Source organism: Pieris rapae, chromosome 16 (genome assembly GCF_905147795.1).
Source record: "Pieris rapae chromosome 16, ilPieRapa1.1, whole genome shotgun sequence".
In the NCBI taxonomy this organism is placed as follows: domain Eukaryota; kingdom Metazoa; phylum Arthropoda; class Insecta; order Lepidoptera; family Pieridae; genus Pieris; species Pieris rapae.
In genome coordinates, this window is record NC_059524.1 from 2,847,121 (window position 1) to 2,862,089 (window position 14,969).

The 14,969-nt window shown below is 30.4% G+C and overlaps 1 protein-coding gene across 1 annotated transcript in view; it reads left to right on the forward strand.

Moving 5' to 3' along the window:
• Positions 1-14,969, forward strand: part of LOC110998397 (elongation of very long chain fatty acids protein 7) — a 29,474-nt gene that overhangs the window by 891 nt on the left and 13,614 nt on the right. The window lies entirely within an intron of this gene.

A 14,969-nucleotide genomic window follows, 5' to 3' on the forward strand; every position in this document is an offset into this window, starting at 1 on the left:
TTTATTATTACTATAATAAAAAATATAAATAAAATATAGTTCGTTATTTTGGTGTGCATCACGCCAGGCAAGTTTAATACGGTAATATGTTCTACCTAAATAGTAATATTAAAACAATATATAAATAAAATATAGTTAGTTATTTTGGTGTGCCACTTGCCAGGCAAGTTTAATACAGAAATATGTAAATATGTCAATTAATTATTAGATTGAAATATTTAAAAAAAATAAAGTAGAAACGTAAATGTTATGTCACTAATATTTAATAATGAAAGGAAAAAAGTTTTATGTGGTATCAAAAGCGCCATAATACATATATATATATACAACTTATTTTTTTATATGAAATGTTACTCTGAATATCGTGGTATTCGAACCATAATGAATAACTGATATCACATTATGCAAGGTATACCATAAAATTAATCACCCACCAATGTTTCTCGGAAAGTAAAAGATTTACTTAAAACATAACAAGTTGATAAAGAACGAGCTAATCCTGAAACCCGAAACACAGCCTTTGAGGGTCTTCAGACTACTGTATCTGTTTCGTGATATTTTTTATTTCTCATTAGATATGTGAGTCTGATATACACCGTCGATTTTGAGAACATACTGGTTTTCTCACGATGTTTTCCTACACCGTGAAAGTTAGTATGTCTAGGACATAGAAAGCAAAGTTTCTTGGTGCACAGCCATAAAGAAACACACGACCTCAGAGTTGAGAGGCGCACACTCAAGCCACTAGGCCAACACTACTCATCTCTGAGATATAATAATTAAGAAAAAATAAAGGTTCTTCAATAACAAACAAACGAGACGCGCCATTATTCGTGTTTTATTATTCTTGTGTTTTTTGTTAATAATAAATTATTAGTAATACATTACTTATGTATGGAGAGGAGAATATACCCGAATGGCTTTGTGATGAGCAGTCCAGACTAGTTTTAAATAGAAGATGCAACTGTCAATTCTCATGAAACAAGATGAATTTCACCAAAAACACCTCTATTTATATGAACAATAATGGTGGAAAATCTGTAATTAGCATCTTTAATTTAACGGAGAAAGTATTTTTATGTTTTACCTAGATAAGTTTGGAATACCGTTACTTGGGTTTAATTCAGTGACTGTGGTTATATTTGAAATATATTAGTTAGGATACAACCTCGAGGCGATGAATCTCCTTGATGAAGCTTCTTTTTTACATTTTATTTACGATGCTTTGTGGAAAAGTTTTACGATTTTAATCTGTGTTATTACCAGGTGTAATTAGTGTATTTTTAAAAATCTTTGGTTTTCCTGTTAAACTTTAGTGCTTTAAAAGATATATGTGTGGAAAATTAACGAACATATTTATAAATACTTAATTTTTAAATAATAAGAAATCAAAACTTAGAGGAAACAAGAGGAAAATTTTAGCCTTGAAGTCTTGGGTTTAGATAAAGAAAGCCTACTAATGTGACCTCATGACCTGGCTATGAAGCTAGACATTGAAATTCATTTGCACCATGCCATATGTCCATCACCAACTAGCTTCGTCTGCAGCGGAACCGCGTGATTACGTATTTTTTTATTTTTTTTTTATAGAACCGGGGGCAAAAGGGTAGGATGCTCATCTGACGTCAAGTAAACGTATTTCCAGAAGGAAATACGTTTCTCGCAATACTCTGTATTCGGTTTCTAGCTGAGGCTTTAAGTATACATAAAACTTAATAACGACCCTAGCCAAGAAAAATATATTAGTGTAAACTGTCTAAAAATTCATTCGATAGTTTTATCACGGACCTACAGAAGTGTTCATTTTGTAATGTCTCAAAACATTTAATTAAAACCTAATTAAAATATAATAATCGTAATTTCCACCCGTATCACCTCGACGTCCGCCGTTCCACAACTGCGCGTTTTTCAAGGCAATTTTTGCCGCGCACCACCACTTTGTGGAACCAGCTTCTTACTGAAGTATTTCCGAACCAATTCGACTTAGGGTCCTTCAAGAAAAGAGCGTACCAATTATTAAAAGGCCGGCAACGTACTCACGAGCCCTCTGGCATTGAGTGTCCATGGGCGGCAGTATCACTTAACATCAGGTGACCCTCCTGCCCGTTTGCCCCATTGTTCTATAAATAAAATGCTAATTTTAATTTTATTTAAATTTAAATGCCCGAGAGAAAAAATAATTCTTACATTATTATAATGGCTCTTATAACGTGTATAAGATAATTTTAGAGTTATGAATCACGTCGAACCTAATTTTGATGATCAATTATTTTAAAATTTTGGTATTATAATTATTTGCCGGATAATTTTAGTCTTCAGAAATTATTATCCAAATGTTTATAAATATACTACTATAAATATACTAATATAATAACATTCCTTTCAACATCTTTCAAACTTAACATCAGGTGAGCCTCCTGCCCGTTTGCTCCCTGTTCTATAGAAAAAAAACTTTGTCTTGTGTTCTAATCACTGCTGTCGAGTTACCATTCACACTTACAACTAACACTCATTTGTAAGGTTAAGGAAAATATCGTTGTAAAACTTGCTTATCTCCGACCTAAAAATCGACGACGTCATACCACGCAAGCAACAAAAATCTCATCTATAAAACAGACTTTCAATTATTATTCCATTATGCCAAAAGAAAGTCATATTTTGTTTGAAGTACATTTAGTTAGGGACTCCATGAAAACACTCAAATACTGATAATTGCCGCCTTGGTTATGGCATTAGTGCTAATATGTATATAAAAGGAAAACAAATGTACCGTTGCTTTTTATTTCTACCTGCGCAAACTCTGCTGCAAAACATACAAAAAATGCCTGTATGATAACAGTGCAAAAATATATAGAGACAAAAATACTAGTTTAGTAAATATCTGTTTTATTATTGACATCTTAAAATTAAATTAGTAATTTCAAACGTAACTTCTGTATGTATAAATTTATTAAAAATAAAACAATTACTTCTGGTAACCTAAATATTAACAATTAACAAGTAAAAATTATGGGAATATGTTTATATCGCATGCATAGATCTTGGTATAACTGTTTGTAAAAGGTTTTATTGTTTATATGTCTAGAAAGTGACTTTTACAAGTCACAGTCTACTAAACAACTAACAAAATAATTGTATGGGTCATTTTTGTACTTTCGCTCGACACAATTTGGAACTCAAAAATCACAATCTAGGATATGTTATTCGAATATTAACAGTTACAATAATATTCATGAATAATTTTAATATATTATAATATTTATTTTAATAGACCATAATTTATACGTCTTTTATAAATGTTCTATGTCAGAAAATGACGATGAGCAGATGAAACTGGTTTAGTTGCGTTGCAGTAAAAAGTTCATATGTTATGTCATATATTATGATAGAGTAACCCAAGTATTCTTCAAGAACTCGGTTTCTTAGTACATTGGGGATGTATGCGACACAAAAGCCAAAGCGATATTGTGTATCTCATGTATTTTATATAAAAAATTATATTGAAAGGGGAGACGCTGCCAGTATCTTGCCTCGAAATCTCGCTTAAAGGGACACCTTTTAATAATATATTTTAGTTATTACATTTTAAGGTTAGTTATAATATTAAAATGATTTTTACATATAAAATGTCAACATCGTATTGGTTTATTAATCAAAGGATAGTGTGTGTATAGAATGTATGAAACACGTACAAAAGCACCTACAAATTAACATTATCACACAAATCGATAACCGTTTTCTGCATAACCCTTACCACCAAAGAATACAGAGGTATGTAGTCACACATTCCAGGCCTTACTTCAGACCCAAATATCTCACTGAAATCACCTCAGGTCTTTGCCCGATACATTACAATCTAACGGTCAAATGTCATGGACCTAGAAAGACCTAGATAGAAAAGATTGGAATTTTTTCGTACGCTAACGGCTTTAGACCGAGAGCTGACATGACAAATTTAACGCTGAGATGTTTTTCTTCGTATAAATGAAACATTTAAGGTAAGCGTCGAAGAGCTGGTAGCTAAAATTATACAAATCTATTTTCAATTCAAATGAAATTGTATGTAACTTAATTACTGTTATTTGTTGATGTGCTATTCAATAGGGTGAAATTCAATAAAACACAAGTGTTGTACATGTTTCAATAGAGAGTGTTTCCTTCATTCAGAGAAAACTAAACCAGTATTCTACAGATAAGGCCATTCTAATTCTACAGAAAGGGGCACTCTAATTTTACAGAAAGGGACATTCTAATTTTACAGAAAGGGACAAAGGTCGAAGTTTTATGTATAATGAGACTTATTTAATACTAACTACCTTCGTTTTGTCTTAAAAAGATTTCTCACTTAACCTACCTTTGATAGCTGCATACTGAACATTCGTTGCCTTGACTTTACAATCAATACAAGTTTTAAGGTTTTTCCGTGCAATTTTTGCAATTGCTCTCAATAAGAACCTTCAGACTTCAAGGGTATTTTGCGATTCATCTTTATATATATTATAGTGGGTAAAATATACATTCTAATCAATTGGCTACCATCCAGAAACCATCAAGGTTTAAATAACACTTGCGTTTCTACGAGTATATAAAAATAATATGAATTTTAACGATTAAAGTACCTCTTCTACGTAACATAATTACGCCTTAATAATTCGCTGTGCGAAATCCGTAAACATTTTTCATAAAACGTATTATAAGGTCATCCTAAATTAGTGTAGTATTGACCTTCTAACGACAACATTCCGTTGCAAGTACAATTAAAATATATTTAATATACTTTTCGCGGATCCAGTTTTAAATTTAAAACTCTTCTAGAATATTAGATTTCCTTTTACAAACGTTTCATTGCTACTTCCGGCTATAAAAATTCATTAATAAATGATATGCATCACGATGCTGGTCTGACCTAGAAAAGTATATTTTCTGTATATTTTAACATATATCTTATATGTATTAGTTACAGTAGTATTACATTTATAACTAGACGATACAATACAACGCTGATTTAGTTGTTAAAAAATGCAATTGACCCATCTATTTATATTTAAATAAATCAGTCCTTTTCATTACAGTTATATAAATATACTTTATTGCTACTGTAGGGCCATTTCTGCTTATTCCTACTGCAATATATTTATAAGTCCACCATTACCGAGTGTTCTTCTTCTTCCTATTACAACAAGGCAGTTAGCATTTATCAATCTCATATTTGGGCTTCTTGCCTAAAATGGCCTAAATTGGTTTAACTGAATACGCGTAGTGAAGTACGCGTTGTTAGATGAAATTGCAAGCGATTGTGAAAGTTAATTACTAAGGTTTATGACGGACAATTCCGGGCTTGGATGTCAGAGGTTACGTTACAAGTCAAAACTGTCATTTTGTGGGAAAGTGCAAATGTTAAGGTAACAGAGGCAATCAAGATTAATATAGGAAGCAACAATCCTTCCGCGCCACTCATGTAATAAAATTTAAAATAGTTTGTGCAAAAATCTTTAAATAAAATGTAACATAAGAGGTCAAACAAAATATAATATTTACAATTCAAATAGTACATTTGAGGAAGTTAACACAGGCTAAAAAAATATTCAATTCATAACACACATAGTATTTAGAATATATAACCTGTATAGTAGTAATAATAATAATAATTAATAAACAAGCATAACAAGTTTGGTCCTTGGCCGCATTTAAATCTTTAATCTTTTGACAAACAATAATATCACTCACATTTTGACAACTAAGCAATCATTTTAGTTTGATATAAGAACAATCCGTTATATAGCTATCTTTAAGGTAGGTAATTTTATACTTTTCCTGTTGGTAAAGTCACCTCCCATTGTTATTTGGCTGGGTTCGAGACAATCACTTTTAACACGTGACTTACAAAACGAATTGGTATAATTTTCATTACGAAATGAAAAGTCATCTTTATACGTAAAGATTTGTAAGTACCTATAGTACAAGAATTAGGAGCAATAGTTAATCTTTTAGTTAGGTTATATCGGTCGTTTGATCCTATCGATCCTGTTTCAGTGAAAATTCACTTTTCCAAATTGGATATTGGTTCCAGTACTTGACCATATTCTCAGAGAACTCAGCGATAGTAGGTGTTGCTACATATTGCGTAGTTTACAAATTACATCGTATAGTACACTTGTCACTTCCTGAATCTGAGTTATGTAATAAGATCCGAGTTACCATTCACTTGAAACTCGTTAAGATGGTCAGTAATTGAGTATAGTTTCCATTAGAAGCTCTTCTATACTATATACTCATATAATGTACTACTACTTGTAATTACGTATAACTCTAGTATATTGTAAAAATATATATAATTTCTTTTTTCATTGGTTAAAAGTTCCTTAAGTTTTTCAAAACAAAATCGTTAAAATAGTTAATTCCAGCGTTGAAAATATTACTTATAAAGCCCGTTTAATTTCCAATCATGTCAAAAAAGATTATATTCAGCTTACATTTTTTACATTTTATACATTATTTAATTTATCTTGTTATCCTATATAATATCATATATCTTAGCTACCTTAGTACCTTCAATCGGAACCCCTGCACGGGTAAAGGCCTCCTCCAGGTTTTCCAACTGACTCTGTCCGTGATTTTCTTCTCCTTCTCCTCCTTCTTTCCCCTTGTTCCATTATACACAGTTGTCTTTAAAGTCCACTTTTTATCCGTGTATCAATTAATAATGCAATATGCCCCACAAAAACTATTACTTCGCACTTGTAAACTTGTCTTTTTGTTAATGCAAGTTTTTTTTTATTTATATTATAGGTGTTATTAGATGCTTAAAGTTACTAATCCCCTAAGTTGTATGTCAACTTAGCATACTTCGAGAATTCTCGTAGACTAAATTGACATATTTAATCCTTTGACACCATATTATTACAAAAACAACATAATTATGGAATTTCCATAAATTGGTTGATATTTATATCGTTATAATAGTACATGGAGCGTGATCAACAGAGGCTAGTTTTATGTGAGGGGAAATGCCGCTAAAGGCTTTTTAGTATGCAAATACTAAATAAAAAAAATTCCATGTTTTCTTTCAAGAAAATTCAGATTGATGTGATATGTACATTATAAGAATGTGAAATTGCATTATCATAGTCCAACTAACATTGAGAATTGACACACGGCACTATACGTCATATTAAGTGTGTATTTAATGAAGTCAAGTATTTAATGGAAAATCGAAAAATGTAATTTGCTTCGTAATCTATCTCGTTATAATTAATAGCAGTATTTGAATTGAAGATAAATTAATTTTGTAATATTTAATATTAATATAAAGTATTAAATTTAATGAATCTAGTATGGCATTGTTACCTAGGCTACCATAATTATGCCAATACAGTGTGTATTATTATCATATCATAGTTATTATAAATTACGCCCGGAAGCTAATAGTATAAAATAATTTCGAAGGTTGAACGATAGTTTTCGATCAAATTCCACTTATCTCGTAACCGCATTTAAGCATTTCTTAATACATTCCTTTTTCAATTAATTTAATGAAATAAATGCTCATCAATCACAAAACCTATCCATCCTTATAGCCAGTCAGATTTTTTTTCATTATTAACTAATTATTTTTTCTATTCCGCCATATCGACAGAATACAATAAAATAATAGCTGTGTACTTTTTAATCCCGACGCAAAAAATATGTATATGTTGACTCCTAAATGCATGGACTGATTGTGATGCTTTTTTTGTCAGAACTCTGATCGTGATAAAAATAGTTTCAAAGTGTAGTTCATAAAGATGTCAAATGTGTCAAGGTTATCTACTGCAGCTCTATGATGAAGCTCGTTAAATAAGCAGTTTCAACCTAGTAAATAACCCTTTGAAAGTTGTACCGCCATTTTATCATTAACCCTATCCAAATGTACAATCCCTCGTTGTCGTTCGGAACATCGTAATTGACATTAAACTACTTTTGTGATGGTTCTCGGTTCGGTTCGGTTCTTCGGTTTCCTTATCCACCAGCCTACCCTTGCTTTCAACAATTTCACTCAAACATTACGAAACGAGATGTCGTGTATGATGAATGGGTTTTGAGATATATTATTACATAAAAACCCGTGGCATACTAACCTACTATCTCTATGATGGAATTCGGAAGTTGTCGCGAGTAAACCAATTTTAACTTAATAGAACCTCGTAACTGATCTAATCGCGATGTTATTTTCGTTACGCTCAGTAAGTATTACACCAACCTCAGTTTACAACCACTTGATAAGACCACACCACAAGAGTTCCAGTCCAGTTGAAACCTGTGGTTCTGGATTTGGTGAGATGAAAGGATTGTCCAAATAAAATAAAATTTTTATATAGGTCGTCTTAAGAATATCGGAAAATTTATGGATATATATTTACAATTTTCTTTATATTTATTTATTCCACATCTATCTTAACAGTTCTTATTGACAGTTCTCAAATCAGGTGCGACGCAAGGACAGACAAGTATAAACGACACTATCTCGGTCACTCTTTTAAATTAACAAGTTTTTTTTATAAATGTCTATGGTTCCTTTTAAGTTAAAAGTCTACTCCAGATTTTTTGTTAACTCTGCCTTGAACAACAATCATCCAGTTTTTTCCCCGCTAGTTAAATTACGTCATCTGTCATTTGTGACAGATAGATACAGTGCCTAAACCGACGCATCCTCACTATAATTATAATAATTTCATTTAGTATATATGAAGGACCCAACATTAACAAATTTATTTAGCCAGCATGACTAAAACATTCCAGGCAGTTATAAGAATTTATGAAGTGAAAACTTTCTAAGCGGCGTTGTACACTTTTTTTTGGAATGGGTAAAAAATGTTAAACTCGCGTCAGGACACGTGACCTGATCAAAAATTCGTAAGACGGATGGAGAGTAGACAGCGGGCGCGGCGTATTTAATGTAATAGTACCTGGATGACCGAGCTTCACTCGGTATTTTTTTAAATTTTTTATAAATTGTTTTTTTTTGAAAATTATATTTAAGTACGAATTACATACTAATAAAATCATGAAATATGAATGTTATTATCGAATAAAGTTAATTATATTCATAAGTAAGTTTTTATTTGACTGACATCTTTAAACGAGCAATCATATGTTTAAGTTGATAAAACACGAATAAAATGACATTTTCTATAAATGATTATCTACTATCTAGATCGATTTATCGCCCCCGAAACCCCCCGTATACTTAATTTTATGAAAATCGTTATAGTTAATAGAGCCGATTCCAAGATTACAATTATATATATATATACAAGAATTGCTCGTTTAAAGATATAAGATAAAATGTCATGTTAGTGTACGATAGGGCAATGAATAAATATTGTATTCTACCACATAAATGTTAACTTTTATTCTGATAATTAAAACAATTCGTGCAAAATTATTCCTTAACCATTCCAAAATATAAAAAATGCACAACGTTAATATTCAAGTTTTCACTTCTGCCGTCACTCCGGCAGTCTGTCGTTTTTTTTATTAGGAACCCATATGATTTAGTAAATGCAAATAACTTCATTTATACACATGTAAATACCCAAAGTACCTTAGCTATTAACCGACCATTTAGTAGTCGCCAATTAAAATCAATGTCGGAAGATCACGAACGCTATAGTCGCAATAATTTAAATTTTATTGTTAGCACCTTAATACATTACAATAACGCCTTTTTCTCGAAACCTGTTGAGAGTTATGATCTTTTTACATAAGAATAAATTGTGATCTTCAATACGTTTTGATTTTTCCTGTTTTCTATATAAAACCTTATTAAAGCCCTAAACGATCTTGAAAATTACGTACTACGACTTGGTTTTTCCTTTAATACAATAAGTGGTTATAACAAAACTTGTTAAATTGGATGCTCGCCTAAGATAATTTTATGGTACATCACTAAACGTCATAAAAATATACTCGTATGTTTATGGGTCTATAGTATGTCGTCTATAAACGCTCGAAGATCTGTATGACTCTAATGTAAATGTATATTTATGTAATTATATGTATAATTATATGTACGCTACATATAAATTATAGTAACAGCTTTAGTCGAAACTAATTTGATGATATTCAATTAATTTTTGAATTCAGAATACTCGCCATGATTGAAAAACTAAATTAGACAAAAGTTACAAGTGACTTTGTTTTTTTGTAACGAAAAATGCATATTTGATTTTAAGTCAATCATTGAAATTATAGTGAAATATTTATAATTTTTTAAATTGAAATAATAAATATTTATAAAAATAAATCTGCGATGATTTTTTGCGGTTAATGCCCGCTATAAAAAAGTGTGTTTTTACCATGGCAAAAAGTATACTTAATTGTTAAAAATCATTATAAGAGCATATTTTACATAGCTTTTAGTTTGCAGGCACACCTGTAACGAGATCTACAATTACCTATAAGTAACTACGACTCAGTTTTCAATTTCAACTCAAATATACTAAACACAAAAAGTACAAGAGCTTCTATTTATAAACTCCAATTAGTTATTATTTCAATGGTGATTGAACCCAGGAATGCCACTACTGTAACGTGGAAGTTGTATTCGGGCTTAGCTTAATTTCATAAAACCAAAAAACCATGTCATGCGCTGTGCACACTGGTTTTCCAATTTAAAAAGATACATTTAACCTTAATTTTATTTTTATCTCTTAGACAAACTTTCACCAATTTTAATATTTATTAACAATCCTAATTTCGTGTCATTCAGTGAGTGTATTGTAAATAATGAATCAACTTTCAATTCTCAGAACCTAATTCCAGTGAATTATATAGGTGACTTGACTTTTTGCATTACCATGGCAAATATGCCCAAAAAGCAATGCTTTGAAATAAACCATTTTGTATTTCTCAATTGTCTGGTGTCATTATTTTTTGGCATTTAATAATGTAATTATAATTATGTTAATACGGTGTTTTGTTTTCACGTACATAATAAACACTACGCTCGTACCGTGAAGGAGGATATAATAAGGAAACCTGCCAGACACAAAATAAATTAATGAACTAAAGTATAACTAGTTTTATGACTACACGCCATGATTTATTTCCACTTAAATAGGGGCTTCTGTTTTTATCTTATAATAGCTTTGATTATAAGTAGACTTTTTTAAGCCTCAGAAACGGTTTTAGTTTTCGCCACGAAAAGCATGCACATAGACGTGATCACTTTCCCTCAACATACTTTCAATATATTATCTGTGGACGTAAAACAAGCTTTATAACCGTAGATTAAACCCTTTTGTCTAATGATTAATGACATAAAGTAAGTATTCTTTGAATCTTTCAACAGCTTAACTTTGTAAAAAGGCATCTTAAAAATCATGACAGTTAAAAGATGCATGACTATTTTCATTTAATACGATTGATAACTAAATAAAATTTTGGAAACGACTGAATCGAATTATTTTATATTGGCTTTCAAAAGTAGCATTTGAATAATAAAGAAATAACGCTCAAAACCGAATTTCTAAGGAATAATGAAACGCTGTAAATTGTATCAAAAATGTGACTTTTTATGTCTTATATTATAAGGATTTATAGGTTGCACGCAAAATAATGTAGCCTCTTATACTTACCATTAGTAGGTACTATACCCGAGAATCAATCCGGAACTATTATTGTAGTTTCAAGATGTGTTTTTACTCAGTTTATTTTTTATAGCTGTGTATCATCATTCGTATTTTTATATACTTAGTAAAATACCTGTTTGCACACCTACCTGTACTTGTACTCGCACTAACGCGATCTGTCATTGTTTACTATCCTTTTTTGTTTATATGGTTAATTTTCCCTACTGACAAGATATTTAAATGTGTCGTGAGTATATACGTAAACAATCCTACGAATTTACTAAAGACTTGGATTATTAAAGTTTAAAGAACTTTATTTCACATTACAAAACAGAAATATTTTATTTACATGAGAAACTTAATATTAATATGTATATATTATATACGAGCGAGATACACGTCGCCATTAGCCGTAACAATTTTAGCCAGCTATGTTCATTCTAACATGCATCTTTAATGCCTTTTTGAATTTGTCAAACACTCCAATATTGCAAATTTGAGATGGTAATTGATTATTATTCACAGGAAAAGTATTTATAATAATCTAAGTCTAATAAAAATCACCAATACATAAACTATATACTTTCACTGACCTTAAAACACACAAGAATTATCATATCTAACATAATTTTAAAAAGCGTAAATTAATTTGAAATATAACATTTTACTCACAGTTCAGACAGTACAACATTTATAGACTAATAGAATAATTTATTAAAATTTTCACAACATAAATTCTAGTTGTGTGACACTCTCCATTCTGCCCTTCTGCGACACCCATACAGCTGTAACTGTAGTCAATCCATCTGCAAATATTACCATATTTTAATTGCTGTTACATAAACAAATGAATCAGATGTAAGCGTTTTAAAATCATTACCGATAACAAGTAGGGCATTAGGTTGCGTCTTACGCGGAGTAATATCTAGTTTTGCTGTTTGCACTTCGCAATAATACTCGGTCCGTAAACAAACTTAATGCAAAATAATTTATATTACTTGAACTGAAAAGTTCGTAGTCTAACACATAGATAGTACTACTAGTATTATTGTTTTTTAATGGCTTTAATTTGTGCCAACTGGGCACAAGGTACTTCGCCAGTGTCGTGTAGATGGAGAAGGCACGAAGGAGATTGATCGGTGAAAATAAATAGTATTAAATTAATACAATTTTTACTGTGTCTATGTATAATAGCCCAACCTTCAAACGACAAATTTGACAACTGTTGTAGTATCAGTTTGTTAGGAAAATGAATTTCGGGTATTAATAAAGCATTGCTTTTAGGCGAAAAAAATTCTACTTAAGCCAAGGTTAGGTTTGATAAACATTATATTGAATGATTACATCACATTCTATGTATATTTGTATAATATGTTTTGTTATGTTACATAAAATACATTATATTATATACATACAAATGTCAACCCTGAGGTCGTGTCTTCCAACTTCGTCTTTGTATTAATTAATTTTAAACATCACGTTATTTACATATTATTTATTATTACACTTTCCTGTAGCACAAATTGATAATAACTACTGTTAGGTGAATAAATCTTGTTTTAATACTTTAACTATTACTAGAATATGATATTCACTATTTGATTAATATGTTTTTGACCACTTTAGTCTCTTAGAAGCCGGTTGTGCACATTATAGTATTACCTCATTTGCTAGAACTCGACGCCTCACAAAAGATGTTTTCGACTGGTTATCTAGACTCTAGACTCTAGGTCATTCATACGAATTAAGTCGATCGGATTGCTTAGTCCAAATCACAAACGTTTCTCTTTTCATCATATCGTAAATAAGCGTTGCCAGAAAAAGACAGTTGATATGTCTGAAATGTCATTAAATATAAAAAAGCTATTATCATATTAATTTACATTTTTATATTCGCCAAGACTGCTGACATTTTGCTGTCTGTCTGCATTATTTTTATAATTGAATTATTATTTCCGAGACGTTTGATTTTATAACCAGTGTCTCTCAAAACTCAATTTTCTTACATAGGTAACTGACAAAACACCAAATGTGACAGATATCAATTACCTAAAAATAATTAAAGTAATCTTATTTGAACAAATAATGCAGATCATAGAAATTTTGTCAGTCAGTAAGTTTCGTTGTGGTTTAAATTTGCTTAATCCTATCTCAATGCTGAAGCTATAAAAGTGGTTCCTACCCGTTTATTCTTAAACACATAATATTGATTGAACAAGTTATAAAAATTATATGTGTAATAAATATTACGCAAAAAGAAAATACATAATTATATAATATGGCTTATATTTTTGAGTATTCGCTCATCGTTTATTTATCCACTTACGTATCGAGTCAACTATATCAAGTCGAGTACAGACTCAAATATAGAGAACATCAGGAAAACATTAGTTCCTCTATTTCATAATGAGTAGATCATCCTTCTTTTTTCGGGAATTTAATCTAGGATCTTCGTGTTCGACATGCGAATAGCACTTCCTTTACGCAGTAAGTTCTCGAATAAACCTATAAAATCAATTTCCATGGTTTAATGTTAAACTAATATTATTTAATTATTTTGTGGTGTCTTTATATAAACTATGTAATACAAAGAAGTATTGCTAAAGAATACAGTCTTCATTAATGTGTTTTTAATTCAGCATATATCTAATACATAATCTTGTGTTTTAATCATGCTTCACAAATAATAGATTGTGAACCTTTAATTAATAACTTGAAGCTGCGTTATTTAAAGAGTCATATACAAAAAACTCACGACGAGTACAGAACCTTTCATTGATACCTTTTCATTCGTTGCTTCGGCTTCGACTGTGAACTCTTGCAAAAAGTAGGCAATTATTAATCTTTGAAAAGAAAATTTTCCGGATATATCAAAACATCTTCTGGCTATTACAGTTTTCCTGACTTTTGGTAGGACTAACTGAGGATTCAAATTAAGAATGTTGTTCGTGTGTGTGATTGTGTGACGTTTTTAAAAAATAATGATGACTGATGTTATTTATTGCGACTAAACATTATGAATTTAAAATAAAATATTTCTATAATAACACAGTTTTATTTCCGATATCTGTGTTTTAATGATACTATTATAAAGAGTTTCTTAAAGAGATAAGAAAAACAATTTATATCGTTAAAATTAATCAACACACAAAAAAGTTTAACCAAAAACTTTGTTTTCACTACCTTTTGATTTGAATGTTTGTGGTTTAATTCAAAAATTAAGATAATTATCACGCTCAGTGCACACCGCAAATATTAAAAATCCAAGCGATATAAAGAATTTCGTTCTCTACAAAGTATAATTTCAAATGTTACAGGTTAATAGCATGGGTATTACAAATCATACAACCACTAAAT